This window comes from Cavia porcellus, unplaced genomic scaffold (genome assembly GCF_034190915.1).
Source record: "Cavia porcellus strain 051 isolate PalLab524CR breed Dunkin Hartley unplaced genomic scaffold, mCavPor4.1 scaffold_1, whole genome shotgun sequence".
NCBI classification, from domain to species: domain Eukaryota; kingdom Metazoa; phylum Chordata; class Mammalia; order Rodentia; family Caviidae; genus Cavia; species Cavia porcellus.
In genome coordinates this window covers 47,082,345-47,101,478 of record NW_026947484.1, presented here as the reverse complement: position 1 = coordinate 47,101,478, position 19,134 = coordinate 47,082,345, and the positions used below count along the sequence as shown (strand labels likewise).

Below are 19,134 nucleotides of genomic sequence, written 5' to 3'. Positions count from 1 at the left end.
CAGATTTCCATCACAACTATGTAGCTTCTCTCACCTAAGGAGCTGTGGTAACTGCAATTAAAGGTTTCTTCCCAAAAATGATAACTTCCCTTGGCCAAAGCCAATTGCTCGTCCATGAAGAGCCAAGGAAGTAAACAGAATAACAATTCTGCACTCTCCTCAGCTAACTGACCCGAAAAACACCGATCTCTAGGGAGCCTAAGAGAGTTAAGTTTCCTGAAAGAGTGAGAAAAATAATGTAAATCCTCCTAAGGTTTAGTCAAAAGATTTCTAACACAGAAAAGGAGGAAGGTTGAGTATTTCAAATATTGTTTCAGTTTTACCTCTACAGATGCCAGTGATGGTTATAAGGATGCTACCAGCAAGGGCATGGATTTTTAAAAGGGTTGCTGATGTGACCAAAATATGCACCAGGGAGTATTTCAGCTCATGGTTTCTTGCCTAGATGATGACTCTATACTGATCCACAGGAATCCTGGAAGGAATGGGAATTCAGGAAAGCACAGTGGGACGTCTGCAATGGTAGAAAGATATTTTTCTTGTAAAAATGAGTGCTGACTAGGCAGGTGCTAGGTACCCGCCATGTTGGAATGGTCAGTGCTAGAAATGGAACAAAGTAGGTACCACGAGCAAGTGGCCTTAGAACTGAAACACCATTCTGTCCGATGCCTTTGTGAGCTACTTTTCTCAGAGATGGATGGGCGATGGTTTTCCTCTCTAGCTAAATGGCTCTGGGTCTAGAGCTTTGCCTAGCTTGTGGAGAGTCTTTTAAATGCTTTGGATATGAAATGCTGAATGTAGTGTGGTTTGGATTTCACTTCCATTAGGTGAATGAGTAGAAGATTTCACTCTACTATGGCACCTCAAGCAGGCCAATTCAATGGAAAAAAAATTAAGAAAAATTAAGTCAGAAAAAATTTTTTTCATGTTGTATGAAACAAATGAACCACTCTGTGCATTTTCTCAGTGCCTATACAAAGTCAACTTGCAGAAAACAAAAATACATCAAATATATGAATTAAGTAAAATGAATATCTTTTCCTTTAGGATATAATTCAGTGTCATGCAAACTAAAAATTGAGAATACTTTCTCAAGGGAGTCACGCATTAGTGAGACAACTTTTTAAAAAAATGAATTTGAAACAGTATAGTCTAAGTAAAATTCTACTTACCTTCAAATAAGACTTTAGGTCTCAGAGTTTAGCTTCTTTAGGCTAGTGCAGCACTGTACTACTTCAGTTACTTTGCTGTAAAAATTCATTTTAAAAAATTCATTAGCTGGACACCATTGTAGGCTCTGGGAGTACAGCATTGAGCTACTTCATGATTGTACGTGACCGATGGGACATAATCTCTACTATGCGCTCATGGGGCTTTGCTTGGTCATTACTTATAACACCGTGGCTAAGTGTTCTATGTTGCTCTGTAAAACCAGATCCCAGTTAGATTTCTGTGCACGGCAAGGTAGCTGTCTGGGAGCTGTGTGTAGGTATCCTTGATAAGTTTTATGATGGAATGGTGGTTTCTTCTTAACAGTTCTTATTTACTTTGGAATACAAGAAAAGACCATGTTTGCCTAAGGTGAGACAGACAGGATCCACTTCAGTCTCTCAATGGTCCATTAGTATGAAATTTTTTCTGAAGAAATCTTTTAAAAGAGTGTTTTTTTGTTTTGTTTTGTTTTGTTAGATGGAGTTAAAAACCTCTTTCTTGTACCTTACTTTAGGGACATTTTGATTAGGGTGTGACTCAGATTTGTTCGAAGGTAAGAAATAGAGAGAGATGCCTGGTTTCAACATTATGAAAAATGTTCTTTAAATTACGATAAAAAAGAAGATATATTATTAACTTATAAAACAGCCCCTAATTAGAATATAATAAAGTTTCCTCCAGACTTTTCTCGGAGATTAGTTTTTCCCATAGTGGATAAAATTGTAAGTCCTCTAAGAGAAGCTCAGGATTTGTAGAATGCATCTTCTCAATCCAGTTTGTTTCCAGGTAGGCCTTTGCTGGCACTGTTAATGACTGAATTTAATCTGCCAAAAATAAGATGCTAGCAACCAAGTATAAAAAATACAGAATGCTCTCTGCAATTTATCTGAACATTTATATATAGCTCTGTTCTGGGTACTTTACAGGCCTTATCTTATTTAATTAGCCAATAAATACATTCTGTACTTGAGCCCAGGCACATAAACCATCTGGGTTCACTTTTGTGAGAACAATATGAATCAAGATAAAAAGAAGGTAAGTTTTTATGATATGAGCCTGGAAGTCAAATATGACATTTCTAAGGTTAAAATCACCAACACTGAAGTGGTGGCAGTGTGGCAGACTGGGGCCCTTCCAGGGGGAGAACCAGCAGCAGCTCCTGAGATCTGCGGCATGTTGGAACTTAGGCCACTGGGAAACCAAGCAACCAGCCTGCCTCCCTGCTAAGCAATAGTGAACCTACTGATGCACGGCCTAGAGTCAAATATCCCAATTCCCCTCCCCCTTTTTCTGTCCCCCCCTTAGCAAATGGGAACCAGAAATCTGAGTGTCTCCTGGGAGGCTGATCATAGCAAATAAGGGGATTTCCTTCTACTATCTCTTTGAAGGCAAATATTTTTATTACTGTTTTGCTCTATTCTGATTAATGATACTGCTCTATTCAATATTCTGTTTTGATAAGTTCTATAATCTGTATTTCATCTCATTTTGATATACGTGATTGAAACAACTATTATAAAGATAACAAAATATACTGTGATACCTATTACTCTTATCCTGGTAACCTGCTGTGAAGTTCTGTACCAATTTCACTGTATGATCTTAGTTGGCTTTATTCTGTCTTTTTCTGTTGTATTTTACCACTTTCAAAATAAAACTTAAAAAAAAATCACCAACACACCCATGTTTGTTGGTATAATGTTTTTCTTTGTAGTTGGACATTAGATTTATTTTCTAAGGCCCAGGATTCTTAGGAGTAAAGTGACACAGTTGAAGCTGTATGTGACAGCTTTCTGTTTAGACCCATGTATTAGCTGAAATACTTTGGAGATCCTAATTGTTGCTTAAATAAGAACATTTAAGCACTTGTTTAATAAGAAATCTAAGGGTAAGTGTTTCTAAATTAAGCAAGTGGTTCCACAATGTCAGGCCATTAAATCAGCATCTCCACCATTGCCTTGACCTGGTCTTCAGGCTCACAAGATAGTTGAAATAATTTTACATACTATGTCTTCGCAAACAACATTTGAAAGTTGAGGAAAGAGGAGGCCAAAAAAATCAAGGTTTTTCCGTTTTGCACCTCTCCAACCGAAAAGAAAATCCTGCCCGGAAACCTTAGGTTTCCTCATCCACCTCGCTGAACCAATGGGGGTCAATGGTTCCTCACAGACCATCAAAGGGGGTGCATTGGGATTACCATAATAGTGATTGCTGCAGACCAATCACTATTTCTTCTCTGGGACTGAGTTCATTGTCTCACACTAAGAAGACTACTGAACCATAATGAGGTCCATGTCCTAGCTCCTGTGATTTTATTAGCTTACATGATTAAGATATTGGGCTGAGAAAGTATTCTAGATAATCTAGATGCAATAAATAAAGTCATGAGGCCCCTTATGAGGAGACAGAAGAGCTGAAGTGAGAAAAGAAGATGCTCTGATGGAAGAAGAGTTTGGAATGATGTGAGATTGCAAACCAGGGAATCAGCAATGTCTAGAAGCTGGAAAGGCAAACAAATGAGTTATTTCATAAGGCATTGGAAGGAATGAAGGCCTATTGATTTATTTTCAGTTCTGACCTTCACAATATTATAATAACAAATTCACGTTGCTTTAAACCCCTGAGGTGGTGATAATTTGTTAAAGCCACTATAGGAAATTAACACACCTCCCAAAGTGGGGATTCTGTTTTCAAAAATGGAGGGCTGAGGGCGTAGTTCAGTGCAGAGCAGTTGCCTAGCCCATGCGAGACCCTTGGGTTTTTCTCCAGCACTGAAAAAGAAAGAAGAAGAAGGAGGAGAAGGAGGAGAAGAAGGAGAAGAAGGAGAAGAAGAAGGAGGAGGAGGAGAAGGAGGAGAAGAAGGAGAAGAAGAAGGAGGAGGAGGAAGAGAAGAAGGAGGAGGAGAAGGAGGAGGAGGAAGAGAAGGAGAAGAAAGAGGAGGAGGAAGAGGAGGAAGAGGAGGAAGAGGAGGAGGAGGAGGAGGAGGAGGAGGAGGAGAAGAAGAAGAAGAAGAAGAAGAAGAAGAAGAAGAAGAAGAAAACTGTGATTAAAAACTATGAGTGAGTAACTAAGAATATCTTTGCCTTGTCAAAAGAATTTAAATCACTTACAAGTACTATGTAGTAAGCAATAGGTTAAAAAATGCAGGAGGTACAGCTTAGGGATTGAGGGGTGTAGAGTTGAGATTTGAATTTGAAGGGTGTGGAGTTGAAGTTTGAATGGCAGTATTGGTGGGATGAATTCATTTGATCTAAACACAATGCACTTGAGTTGGATTTGGGATCTAAGGTTGTCCAATCAAATTGCTTGCACAGAGGCAGTGACTGCTACACAATCATTTCATACTGAAGAACTACTACGTGTTAAGATTGTGGAGGAGAATTAAATCCCTGTCAGAGGCAGCCTAGAGAACTGGACCTCAAGAACTTGGAAGTTTGGGACACACAAAGCAAAAATTTTGGAAATTAATGAGGACTTTATTTAACTAGGCCCCCAAGTAGGTTAGGAAACTCCCTTAATGATGTACACCCTTAAACTAAGACAATGCCATGGACATGGCCTTCTGTAGGAGATATGGTCCACTGATCCTAGCATGTGGCTCCTTCTGTCTTCAAAATTCAAGATGGCTGCTTACAGGTCCAGCATCCCATTTGATTATGGGAAAGCAGGATGAGAGGAGATCAATAGAAAGATAAGCCTTTTCATTTTAAGGAGACATCCTAGAGCTTCCAAGTCATTTCTGTTTACTTTTCTAGGACACATACTTATGGCTAAATCTAGCTGCAGGGGAGGTTGGAACCACCACCTATTGGCTGGATGTCAAGACATCTAATAAAATATAGAGTTCATAAAGACAAAGGGGAACATAAATATGAGGCACAATTCCGAGCCTCTGCAGGGACTGTTACAGGGAGGAAGTGGAACATCCTATAACAGTGGGGCTTGAATTCTATTGACAGCATGAGCAGTTAAGGAAGGAAGCATTTTTTGTTTCCATGGATAATCATATAAAGATACTTCCTATTTTCCTATCAAGACTTCAAATTAAATGTGCTATATGGAACACAGCTTTATTCCCGCTACTCCCCAAACTCGATTAATACGCTACTAAATACACTTTAAAAGCAAATGACAGGGAAATTAAGGGGGATTAAGACTTTCTCTAAACATTGGTGGTTGGATTTACCTATTTGTAGATCATTCTTCCCTTTATCTCTATACCCACCAAGGAAGAGGTTGAGCATCCTTGTGGAGAAAATAACTAGCATGGGAAAACACATTTAATTTGACTCTTGTTAAGGTAAAAAAAAAAAAGTAGATTACAAGACATAAACATGTGTAATAAGAAATGGAAATAAGAGGTTGGTCAAAACAAGTTTCCAGATTAACGATAGAGTTATTTTTCTCATGTTAATGAGAGGTAGATAACTAAGGGGCACTTGTATTTTATATATCAAGAACACCATAGGTAAAAATTCTGAACCCCCTAAGGGCAAAGTTCGCTTTAATAAAGGTTATTGTTTACTTACAATGACCTGACTGTTGAAAATATTAGACTTCCTCTTAAATATTTGCTTACTGGAGGTAGAGAGTCTCCATGGTATGTAGCATCTCCAATATAACGGCTGTTGTAATTTGTCCTATCAAGAGTCTACACAATAGGAAATTCTGTTTGCTAGAGAGGATTGTATGTTTGCTTAAGTTATAAACTTTATTCCTCATGGGAAATTGAATTTTCTGTGCCTTATTGTTATAATTAAACCACTGATTGTCACCATACTTGTTATAGTTAATGTTTTCAGTGTTTACCATGCAAACCACCTACATATTTCTTCCTTATAGCTATGTGAGTGAAAATTTAGGATAGAATTAGTAGAATATTCAACTAAAAAATCCCAGTGTTGTACAGGCTAGAGAGAAAAGAGTTAGAAACCTGATGTACGATGATCCTTTGAAATACAATTAGCTTCTCCTGGAGTCATTCTTCACGGAAGCAGCCCTTGCTCATTACACAACCCCTGCCCATGCACACAGAGGTTCCAGGCTCCCTTTTTACACTGATTTGCTCTTAAATGCAAACCGATATCCATAGGACGTCCAGGTATTTGAAAAGAATCTTGAATATTTAAGGCAGAGAATAGATTATCAAGGTGACACCTCCTACAAAGAGAGAGAAAATACAAGAGAAGAATATTTTAGATCAGAGAGGCTGTGTTGTCCTTAATAAAATAATCGAGATGTTACATCAAGGAGAAGATGTTAAGGAATAACAAGAAAGAGGAGGCCATCAACTGCACATTGAAAGGGAAGCAAAAGGCTCAAAGATACGTAACGGGAGAGAGAAAAGAAGCTAAAGGTCAATCCACGAGGTCTAATATCAGTCTAACACACATTAAAGTAAACAAGAACAGAGAAAATAAAGGGGCGGAAGCTGAAGAACTGAGGATTTAGCTCAGTATGAGGCCTTGTATTCCAACCCCAGTACTATGGGAAAAAAACTCCATAATTCTCCACAGCTACAGGCCTCAAGCTTTCACATGTAAAGTGTCCAATGGGCAAATAAAAATAAAAATAAAAAAAGAAGCTGGGCGTAGTGGCTCACGCCTGTAATCCCAGCACTCAGGAGGCTGAGGTGGGAGGATCATTGCGAGTTCGAGACCAGCCTGGGCTACAAAGTGAATTCAAGGCCAACCTGAACTGCACAGTCTCAAAAATAAAAAAATAAAAAGGAGTCCACTGGGCATCCAGCAACATGCCAGAAGAAAGGCCCTGCCAGGGCACATCATTATGATTTTTTAGAACACTAAGGGCAAAGCTGAACTTTGTGATAGTAGATTCTGAGTTCTTGACTTCAACACTGGGAAAGAGATAAAAAGAAGGAGCAATTTCAACAATTAGAGGGGAAAACACTCTAACTACAAATCAAGAATGAGCGTAGAATAAAAGTTTTAGCAGTCCAGTTTTTCAAAAACATTGTCTGCCACCTAGGTGTCTTTTTGCAGGGAGCTGGTGGAGGCTGTCTCTCAATGGCATGAAGACGGGAAATCGAGGAGAACGGAGGTTACAGAGAGAAACGATCCAGCACACGTGAAAGGGGAGTAGGTCCCCCAGGATGGCGGGGAAGGAACACCCGGGAATCCCAGGGCAGCCAGGGCTGAGAGGAGTAGGAGGGTGGAGGCTGCAAATGGCTCGAGAAGGGACAGTGGCTGACATTAGCCTTCTGCTGGAGGGTTTAGTGACAGTCCTCGAAGGGGTTTCCCATAAGGGGGTACAGAGCACGAGAAAAATGCGAAAATAGTTAACTTCAGGAGAGCAGTGCTGTGTAAGAGTGGAAATATAACCACAAAAGTGTATATAGTTTAACCAAAATATTGGGTACTTTTTAAAGCATAAAAAGTCCCTATTTGAAATAATCCAAACCTAAGCCAAGTTACTTTCCTTTGTGAAGAGTAATGACAACCTTCTCAAAATCCTGCTAAAAACAAAACGTCTCCACTTGGTATCAAATATATTGGAAGAGGCCGATGCGTGCTTCTGAAAGAGTCTTTTTTCGAAGAAATAGAAATGCACCTGGGAATGATTAGGTGAAAAGGAATTCAAGGGACACAGAAGGCCAAATACACATTGTCTGTCCTTGTAGGAAAACTGTCAGGCATAACCTTCCTTGTCTTTCTCTTTCCCTTTCTGGAATTCTGGACTCTTAGCTCTGTAAATTTCATTTTTCCTCAAAGGCAAACTGTTCCCTGTGTGTTTTTCTTTCTATTCAGACCTTGAACTGTTGGAGATTCTGACATTATGATGCTACAGATGGAGAAAAACAAAACAAGGCAAACCCAAGAAAGCCAAGAGACATTCTTTCTTCTCGTAGTAACAAAGATAGTCATTAGTGTAAGTTTCAGAGTAATTCAGAGAATCCATGAATTGCAAGTTAAAAAAATCATAATGTTAGCTTGAGTACTGTAACTTTAGCTGAATGACAGAGGTTGATAATTATTACCAAGATTCCTCCTCTCCTTCTTTTGATAATCAAACTCTTCCAGCTTAGCTAGGCACACATTTTGGGGAATCTATGTAGTCAATGGAATGTGAGCAGAGATGTTTCTGTATCTGAGTAGTCTATGGCTTCCCACTGCTCCTCCACCCTTCCCACATACCAGGTTATGAATGGAGCTTCAGTTAGGAAGACCACATACTAAGACAGGGTTGGTTCTCAACCTGGCCTGTCTCCTATTTTTATAAATAAAACTTTATTGGAAAAAAGCCACACTCATTAATCTCATCTATGCCTACATTCATACTACAATGACAGACTTAAAGAGTTACAAAAGAGAATGAATGGCCCACAAAGCCTATTTACCATCTGGCCCTTTATTGAGAAAAATTGATGATTATTATTCTAGGTGTTTATGAGCCCTAAGAGAGGGAGAACATGGAATGGCCCTGCAGAATGCATTGGAACTCTAACACACTTAGATTGGCTTCCTGCCTCAGGACTTTTCAGGATTGTGTCTTTTAAAACATTTTTAAATGTATTACTTTTGTTAGTATATGTCGGTATCTTTTTTCTTTTTTTGTTTTGTTTTGTTTTTTCCAAGACAAGATCTCACCATTTAACTCAAGCTGACCTCGAATTCATGGTAATCCTCCTGCCTCAGCCTCCCAAGTACAGAGATTACAGGTGTGCACCACCCCACCTGGCTCCGTGCCTGTATTTTGATAGAGGAATACATTTCTCTTTTGTTTGAGTCACAATTCAGATCACTTTCTTATAGCAGCTTATTTAAATCTAATATACTACACAACAATATTCTGATGAATATCATTTCCTGGAACAAACATATAATGAGTAAATTTAATGTTTCCATAACAAATAATTTAATATAGTTTAAACATAAGATTGAGGGTTATGTAAAACAACATTAATTACTTAAAGTCAATATTTAACAGGAACTCTTGGTATCATAACTAGATAGAAAAAAATGTAAGAAAACAACTAATAGAATATGTATATATTTGAACAGATGGGAGCTTCACCCTAATGTGGTTTAAGTATTTATATTTATAGTATTTTCAAGGTAAAATCTTTCTAAATAGGCTCCAGTTTTTACCCTTATTGAATAAGACAAAATGACTAGTTCTGTGTTATTTACTCAAAGCAGCTGTCCATGGAGTCTACTGTCTTGAAACTCTTAATAAACGGCTAACTGAGCTGGGAATGGTGCAATTTCTGCAGTACCAGCATTCTGGGAGGCTGAGGCAGGAGGATGATGAGTTTGAGCCCAACCGAGGCAACAGCGACTTAGTGAGACCTTGTCTCAAAATCAAAATACAAAAAGGCTAGGAATATAGCTCAGGGAAAACATCCTGGATTCAATAACCAGAACTGTCTTGTCCCCAAATAACCAAGGCTAAACTTAAAAACATGTACCTTATAGTTTTCAATTATGAGAAGTTTAAGTTGGCTTTTACTGGACCAAGTGAAAGGGGAGATTAGCTTTTCCTTCTGCAGGTCACCAGCTATCTTAGTAGCTTTCCCTTTCTGTCTGAGCTTTCAGCATTTCACTTGATAAGCTAAAGGATAAAAATTTAAGACAACATGATTTATTTTTAAAAATCTCAAGATGTACTCATAGAGAAAGAAAAACACATTCATATGAAAATCTTTATATAAAATTTACAGCAGCTTTATTAATAAACATTAAAAAACTGGAAAGGAGCCAAAGTCATTCAACAGGTGAATAAACACAACTCAGCAGTAAAAGTAGGATAAATGACCATGTAGCAATAAAGAGGAGTGGAAGATTGATACAACCACATGGATGGATCGCAAGTGGAGTATGCTGGTGAAAGAAGCCAGGTTTGAAGGGCTGTCTTCTGTATTATCTCCTTTAGGAGACATTCTGGAAAAGGCAAAATTATAAGACTAGAAAGACCAAAGGTTTCCAGAGACTGAGGGGAGAGAGGACTGAGTCCAAAGTGCAGGGTGGGAATTTGGGGATAATAAAGTGTTTTGTGTCTTCATGGTAACAAAGCGATAGACATTCGTTGAAACCCACAGAACTCCAAACTGAGAATAATAGATTGGACTGTATGTGAATTAAAATGGAAGCTAAAAGAAGAAAACTCTGAGGTTGAAAAGAAAAAGAGTAATAATAAAAATAGACGAAAGTGCAAAATGTTAGAAGTTATACATAGGTCTTATTTTTGAACTACTGCAATATTCTTTTATTTGTATTTTAAAAATGCATACATAAACTAGACAAAATGAATGCAGGGCTTAATGAATTGCTGCAAGGTAAGTATCTTTATCATCAACATGCAGATGAAGCAGAGAGCTTTCTGGTCACCCAAGGTGCCCCTGGTGTGCCCCATCCAACGACAGCCTCTCTAGTGACCACTGTCCTCCCTTTTATGGTGATCATCCCCTTGTCTGTCCATATAATCGCCAGGATTACTAATTTGCATCTCTGGCCACCGTAATGCAGACTTGCTTTCTTTAAGATTTATTTTCTTTTAGGGCTCATCATCCTCAGACTCCCCTTTAGCCCCTTTCTTTTCCTGACTACCCCTCTGCTGAAGACCTCAGGCCCTCGGAGGTGTCTCTTAGTGTGGGTTTTGGGACAGCATGCTCACAGTGAAGCCTGGCGTGGCCTTCTGATTTCTGCATCCCTTGTGTACATCTGGACCTAGAGGACTAAACTGACACAGATTCAAACCCCCTGGCAAGGCCCTGGGTGGTACTTTGTTCTTCTACTAAGAGTCCCTCTACCTGCAGATGGCACATCCATACTCAAAATTCACAAAACTAATATAAAAGACATCTAAACACTGAAGCTTTCTCATAGTGTATGTTTTATGTGTTTATAATTTTTGTCCTGAAATTTAAAGCTTAGTATTGCCTCTAAGCTTTGAGGGCATTCTGTATATAAAGTAAGAAAATAAAAACATCGAATGTTCATATTAACTCTTTGGATTCAAATACAGGACTGTAGGGTTGTTCCTGTTTTCATTTTGTTACGTTTAAACTCCAGTTCTCAGGATACAGAGACACAGATGATAGAATTATAGCCTCAATTATAGCTCAAATTCCAGTTCTTAAGGATACAGAGATGATAGGATTTTAACTTTATAGGCACATAATAACAGGAACAGGTAAAATATACACAGATTCATGCAACCCACTCTAATTTAATGATATACTTAGTGAAATTAATATTGTGTTGGCAAACCATCTTAACACAGTATATGTGGAAACAGGTAATTATATGCACCAATGTCTTTGACTTAACTTTAATTAAGATTAAAATTCACACCAGAGGGCAAATTGTTTTCAATCAGAACCTTGCAGGGAAGCTCTAGGGAACTGTTGATATATGTGCTTTTTGTGAATTGAAAGCAGTTGATTACCAGCTAGGTTTTTTTTTGCACAGGTAAGGAAGGTGAGTAAATATTTACAATATGATTTGCCAGGCAGTGCAAGATCAGTCTGTAATTACTCTGCTTCTTATCAGAAGCTTGCAGCTTTACCTAAGTCTGTTTACTAAGAGGAGCAAAGAGTTTTCTTTTAATATTTGGAGTTGGTATTAATAGTATCAAGGATGGTTGAGAAATGAGTTTGATAGCAGCTGTTGGAATGTGGACTGTAGAAAACTAGGTTTATTCACTTAAGGTTGCAAACTATGTTTTCTATATGAAGTTTCCACAGTGACCAGTTCATTGTAATTCACTGTGGATTGTGACCTTACTGAACTGGTATTTTGGAAATTAAAAAATGACTAATTATAAATTTTAAGTCATAACAAATAGTCTCTCTTTTCTATAAAATATATAACTGCAATATACTTTAATTTCACATGAACTATATACATTGGATATGTAAGTTTGGCTGCAAAAAGATCAAGGACCAAATTGTTTCATTTGCTAGTTTGATATATTAAATTGCTTGTCTCCATTGAAATACTGTTACTCTTTTTGTTTTTAACACATGCTCAGTGGAAGGATTGAAGAAATCACCTTGTCTAGTATTTACCATTCACTGAAATATGCATTCTTCAGAAAAAAATCAGATGAGAATTGAATAAATATTTAATAAGAAGGAAGGAAAATATGAATCTATAATAAAATAGAAAATATTGTGAGATGGGCACAGAAAGGAAATAATTAAAAGGAAATAATTTTGTAACTGATAAAACACTGGACTAAGAAAAACAGGTAAAATGAAAGTTTAAATGGTAAGAAATATTTAAACCACTTTAAGTAAAATTTAAAGTGAAGATGATCACAAGTATGAAGTTCGCTATTGTAGTTTGGATGTGCAGAACAGGATATTCTTTCGGTTTTTATAACTAGGTCCACTTTAGATGTTAGTGATGAACAAAAACTTAAGCTTGCTAAGTCTGCAGAATACAGCGCTTTTTTGGTTTCATTTGGTTGCCCTGTTCACTTGCATGCTCTCACTTTCTTTTCCTCCTCTGGAGGGGAGGCCTCACCCTCTGGAGGCTGCCACGGATCCTGACCTTTCCTGTTACCTCTGGCTCAGACATGTGCTCTGTGGACCCAGCGTCCTTCTCCACCTTTGCTCCACCACGGCTGGCAGTGAGCAGATCTACTCACACTACCCTGCTCTGTTCCCGTCATGGACCTTACTCCATCTGCACCCCTCTCTCTATCCACCTCTGTGTCCTTCAGGTCGGAAGAAAATTCCAGAGACTCTCCTAAGCCAGCTGGCGCGCGTTGGGTACCACTCTCTGCACTGATAGGTTACTGCCGTAAGTCAGACTGGACATAGGTCTTCTTCAGGGCTATCTCTCAGTTTCCAGAGGTGACAGCAGGAAGGGAGGAACAGAAATCCTCCATTCTAGCCCCCCCGCAACTAATAGAGGATTCCGATAATCCTGAGCTCCAGGGCTCAGCCTAACAGGTGCCCCAGACCCAGTCTTGTCCTGAATGCATCTCAGCTCACACCCTTTTCAGCCATTGGCTGACATTTCTTCTCTTTCAGGAAGGGAAATATCACCATGCACTTTCCCTCCAGAGTGACAGTAAATGCTTGCTTCTTTCCCTTTGGGCCCTCAAAATTAAAATTAAAGAAACTGTTTCTGATTCTTGGGCTGCTGGCCACCTCTACACCTATCCCTGGAATGACCACAGAAGGAGAGGGAAGTATAAGAAGCTGTAAAAAATAATATGGAGAAAATTTTGAGTGAGATACTCATGGGAAGGAATGCGGTCTAGTAGGAGAGGGGCAACTACAGGGAGCCTGGAGAAGGCAGACATCCACCTCTGAATTCCCTTCTCTCTCTCTGCATTCCTGTGGCCCAGGAGAAGGAGAAGACTTCAGACAAAACAGCTCTGGGGTAGAAGAGATAAAAGAAGGCTTCCTAGTGGCCTAATTATTTGGTAAAAAATAGCAGTGGCGATTCCAATCCTTGGCACAATGTACTCTGAAGCCTGGAGTCCATCCCTGTGACCCCAAACTCCTAATGACCTGAACCAATCTCCTGGTGTGTGGTGTTAATCAAAACAGCAATGGAAGTGATTGAGAATTGTCCACTTGTATACATTCCTGATTATTTCTGAAGTTCAAACCACTAAGTCTAGATATCTTACCTGGACACAGGATTTCCCAGAATAAAAATGGAATTTCCTAGCTTCTTTGGCAAACACACTACCCATATAGTCAAAACTATTTTAAACAACTATATGCTAATAAATTTGACATCTATGAAAGTGAATTTGAGGGAAAACTATAAAATATTAGTATTGTCACAAGATTTAACTTGACAGGACAGTAATCATTAGATATTAAAGGGGCAATCATCGGAGTGGCCATCCCCTGTTTCCTAAAGGTGCTAAGCTCAGAAAGTTTTTAAGTGAATTCCACCAAACTTGTAGAGGAGAGATAATACTTCTCAATGCTAGTTGTTTGAAAGCCCCAACTCTTTTTGGGAAAGCTAGACTTGCTTCCAAAATTGAGTAAGAAAAGCTAAGAAAATTACAGACTCGTTTTCACTTATTAACATAAATGTGAAAATCTTAATATTAAACCGGACAATATATTAAAATATGATGAGTTTCTCTAAATGCAAAAATATCCTAAAATCTAGAAAATCTACAAATGTAGATCACTTCAGTAGAATTAAACAGAAAATCTCATGAATATTTCAATAATGCAATGCATTTGATAAAGTTCAAGACATAAAAAAGACAAAATATGCTAAAGAAACTTAGATCAGATGGTTTTCGATTTCCTAGTTGAACTCAGAACCTTGTGCTTGTCAGGCAGGTGTCATGCTGCTGAGCTATATCCTTGGCCCTAAAGAAGAGTTTCCTTAATAAAAATTAATGTTAATTGCATTTTTAAGTGAAGAAAAGTTAGATACATTCTTTTTTATATCAAGAAAATTTGTTAAAGGGCCTTTAAGAGAGGATTGGGTCATGAGGGCGCCCCTTTCATGAATGTCTTAGGGCATTTTGTGCTGCTACCACAGAATGCCTGAGACTGGATAATTTATAAAGAAAAGAGGTTTATCTCTTATAGTTCTGGAGGCTGGGAAGTCCAAGGTCAAGAGACTCACATTTTGTAAGAGTACTTTTCCTCTTTATGTTTCCTTCCCTTCTTCTTTCTTTCATCTTCTCTTATTTGGAGAAAATTTTACATATGTAACCCTAGCCATAAGGAGTAAATATTAATATTTTACTGAATAAAGTTGCACCTTTCCTGAGTTTTATTCACCTCCTTCCATCTGCAGACATATCTACTGTCATGAAGTAGATGTAGATTCTTCTAGGTCATACTTTTTGGAGGGTAGTTTTATCACACATCTACATGTTGTTAATGTTTACTGATAGCTGTTAAAGCATGGTAGGGAAGACTTTATTCCGGATTATTGTGACAAGCATAGGGTTACAGCAGTGAGATTTTAGTGTGTGTGTTGTGTGTGAGTGTAGATACTGGGCACTGCTTTCAATGCAGCCAGTATAAGTGGGAATTTAAGGAGCTAAGGAGCAGGGTGGAGGGTCAGTGGATAGAGGAAACCTAAGAGGAAACATGAGGGTCCAGGGGAGTTAAATCAACTTAACCTAAGTCTGGCTAAAGACAGATCGGATGTCACCTGCAGGACAGGCAAGAACTAGGAACTTGATCAGACATTGAAGCCTATCAGGTATGGAGGAGAATGGAAGTTCTTGCTAAACTAACTTAGCAGAGGTTTTTGGTAACTTTGGATTTTACCAGGAGATCTGGCAGTAAGTCTAAGAGAATGTACAGGAGCCTGCCTGAAGTTTCGCCAAGAAAATATCTTTCAAACGTTCATCATCCTAACACTATATTTTTTGTGTGGTTTAAAAGTAGATGTAAACATGCTTTAATTTGTGTATTGTTGGACAACTTGTTTTTGTCACTAAGAATAGTTTTTAGCACTTGCTATGTTGATTGATATTGGTCAAATTTGTTCTTTTTGCCTATTGCCAGAGAATACAGCATTCCTTTCGTTATGGAAGTCAGTGTTTCCTAAGATTTTCTGCTATAAGCAATTCGTTTTTCTTTTTAGAAGCATCTGCTTCCAGATCAAAATGAATGATAAATTTTATTTCTGAACTTTTGTGCGATCCATGGATAAACAACTGAGATGCATCCAAAATGAAATTGTGTGTGAGTTAAAAGTATCCAAGTCCCATTGATCAATCTTATGTGTAAGATCACTGGTCTTGGCAGAATTTTTTAATGATTAGTAGTGCAGCTTCAGACTGGTCTCAGCCTCTGTCCATCCACTGTCATTGACTCGCTGGAAAACTCCGCCTCTTAGTGTGTGGCTGAAGACTGAACTCAGTTCAGTCTGTTGGCTGCCAGCACCTTGGAGCATTCTGGTAGACCGCTTGCCTAGCAAGCACAAGGCCCTGGCTTCAAACCCCAACACCACAAAAAAAGAAAAGAAATGAAGAAGTCCATGCTGATATGATTTTGGGGAGACTGTACCCCATGCTCAGAGTCAGTAATGCCACAGATTCCTCAGGTAGTGATCCTTGTCCAAGGTCAGTTGTCTTGGGGACACAAACTTCATTGTCTGCAGCCAGGAGGTGGCATCAGGGTTGGGCTCTGCAGTGTGATTTGGGGCGTGGTTCCTAGAGGGGCTGCCTCCAAATCCTGCCTCTCTGACTCTCACAAAAACTTCAAATCCTATCAACAACTATGTTTTTAAAAAATTTAAACCAAATAGATTCCTTTTTGTTGTTTGCATCTACAATCCCTTAATAAAAGAGAGTGGATCCCTTGGGAGATTGGCTGAGTTCTCCCCAATATTTCCCACAGCGTTTTCCTTCTTTCATGGCAGGTGGGCTGGAAGGGACCAAGTCCACGCCCGCAGGACCCTGGAAGCCACACGCCTCCTCCAGTTCAGGTCCAATGACACCTACTGGGTGAGGCCTTATTTACTTCTCACTTTTAAAAGGAGGACCCATTTCCCCTTTTGTCATTTGTTTTTTGAGGTCCAACGCAATCACTCCTAGAGACGAGACATATTAACTCAATACTCTTAATTGTGGAGAGAACTAGGTTCTTTTGCAGTAAGGATTTCTAGGTCCCCCAAGAAATCAGAGGAAGTTAGATTTTCATTCAAACTTTTGTGCAACTCAAGGCCTTTAAGAGGCTGTTATTAGGGTTCACCACCACTGTGGAATCAGAAACCTTTTTAAATTTTCCTTCGTTTGTTTATGTGTTCTTGGGAGTTGAATTTAGGGCCTTTGCACTGAGCTACATCCTCAACCCTGTTAAAACTTTTTATTTTGAGACAGTGTCTTGCTAAGTGACAAGGTTGTTTGTTTTCTTTTCTTTTTTCTTTCTTTCTTTTTTTAATGAAAAGATAAGAGGAGCTTGAGCATGTTTATAGGCTGGGCAAGGAGCCTGGGCAAGGTGATGAGATTGCTGCCACAGGTAGGGATGAGCAGGGGAGTCAGGCGAACGATTATATTCCCAGGAGCCAAAAGATATAGCAATTGTTCGTTAGAGGCAGAGCTGGGGTTCAAGGTTGGGTGTGATTCTGTAAACTGTGCTCTTGCTACTGTGCTACACTGTCTTCCAAAGCTGGTGAATCTATTGTCTAACTGTAGTTTCAAAATTTCTTCTTCTTTCTTTCCTCCCTTGGGAGTAGGAGCAGCTGTTGAGTGAAGTTTTTAGAGATGTTGGACATTGAGGTCTCCGTGGGACCAGCTTCATTTCTTCTTTGCATATTTTTGCATAATTGGAACACCCTGAATACTCAAGGCTCTCTTTTCAACCCCTTTCCTTACCTACAGCCCTTTTGCTATATAGTGAACTCATCACATATATATTTCATTGTATGTATAAAATATATGCATTGTAGTGGCTTTTTAACATTCACACATGTTATTGATCTGCATTACAATTACTTGCAAAGTTCTCCCCCACCCATTTCATATTCCCTACTTGAAAATCATAATTCTTGCCCTGTGAGTTTATGGTCAGCAGCAGGGGAAATGATGTAATGGTTATAAATTGAAGATAATGACTTTTGGTGGGACTTCTGAGCTTGTAATGAAAATCTTGGCTTATTATCTTGTTGTGACTTTGGATTCCATTTTCAGTAAAATTCTATTTGTCCTCTGGGAGGGGTTAGTTAGAAATGTAGAAAAAGGAGAACTAGTTTATTTAGGCTTTTTAAAAAAGACATAGATTATTTCCCAAAGCAAATGCTGTATTAAAAAGATAATTATAAATTGATAGAAAGATTTTATTATGAATGTAATGTAGAGCAGAGATGAGCTCCAGACCTGCGTCAATATTTTAATTTTGATAACAAAAATAATTTGATAATATGTTCCCTGAGTCACATTTGTGTTTTAAATTATATTAAGTCAAGAAAACTCTGTTTTCCCAGAACATACTGAGAAGCATTAGCTGACAATGAGGTTATCTCCAATATATGAGAAATCTGGGGACTGATGTTTCCTCCACAATTTCATTCTGCACAGAGAAAAATGTTTTAGTGCAGTTACAACGGTCAGTAGTGAACATGTCCTTAGACCACCTTGATCCACTGCTACCAGATTTTAGGATTACAGCCTCTCTTTTCTTTCTTTATCTATACTACATTGTCTTTTCTTATTTCCTGTTTACCTAAGTGTGTTGAAGATTTTAAAAATATGAGTTTAAAAATATTTGAAAAAAGTAAACGTGAACAGTGACTCCTAAGCACATTTAGGGATGAGTTTAAAGATTTCCATTCCTTTTTGGTAGCAATTGTTTGTGCGTCATCCTTTGCAAAGTACCACTAGTTTCCTTCCCTTTGTGATATGGGCATGAGAGTATAGTTGATGGATGTCCATTTAGCAAAGTGGTTGTCAACAAACAGAAACATCTTTCGTACACTATGGAGATTCTCATTCATATTAATACAAGATCACAAATGTGAAATGATAATTTGGCTTTCCAATTAGAGATCAAAACAGAAATATCTTCCTGGTGAGTGTATTCCTGAGTGGAAGAAAGCACAATCATAGAACATAGACTGGATACTTGTGCCTGCAGAGTTCTGCCAGCTCTTTGGGGCATGAATGGAAGAGTCTGATCAGAGCTTAGAAGACCATAAGGCTGATAGAAATGCTGCTGATAAAGACAGGGCTTGAAAAGTTTTTGCTGGGAAGAAGAACTGCACTGGGCCTTGGACTCCAGACAATGTGTGTTATAGCTTGGTAGAAAGTTTGTCAGCATTTTGCTTGTGTCCAAAGACTTTGCCTGAGACTAAGGTTAAGGGTGGTGGACTAATTAATCTTGCAGAAGAAATTTCAAGGCAGTCTAGTGTTGAGACAATGGCATGGCTGCTGTTGGAGGCTTTTGGCTACATCTATGTTGAGACTCAAGAGCAAAATGGCCAGCAGAATGATTTAAAACATTTGTGTTTGGCC

At 38.6% G+C, this 19,134-nt stretch overlaps 1 long non-coding RNA gene across 9 annotated transcripts in view; it reads right to left on the bottom strand.

Moving 5' to 3' along the window:
• LOC134475788 (uncharacterized) overlaps nucleotides 1-19,134 on the bottom strand; it is a 51,365-nt gene that overhangs the window by 25,288 nt on the left and 6,943 nt on the right. For 8 of the 9 annotated variants that reach the window (XR_010047039.1, XR_010047045.1, XR_010047041.1 and 5 more), the window contains exon 2: nucleotides 1,173-1,247. This is a non-coding gene — a long non-coding RNA (uncharacterized LOC134475788). Of the gene's footprint in view, nucleotides 1-1,172; nucleotides 1,248-6,145; nucleotides 6,373-19,134 lie in introns of all 9 variants that reach the window. The other variant, XR_010047042.1, reaches the window with a different exon arrangement.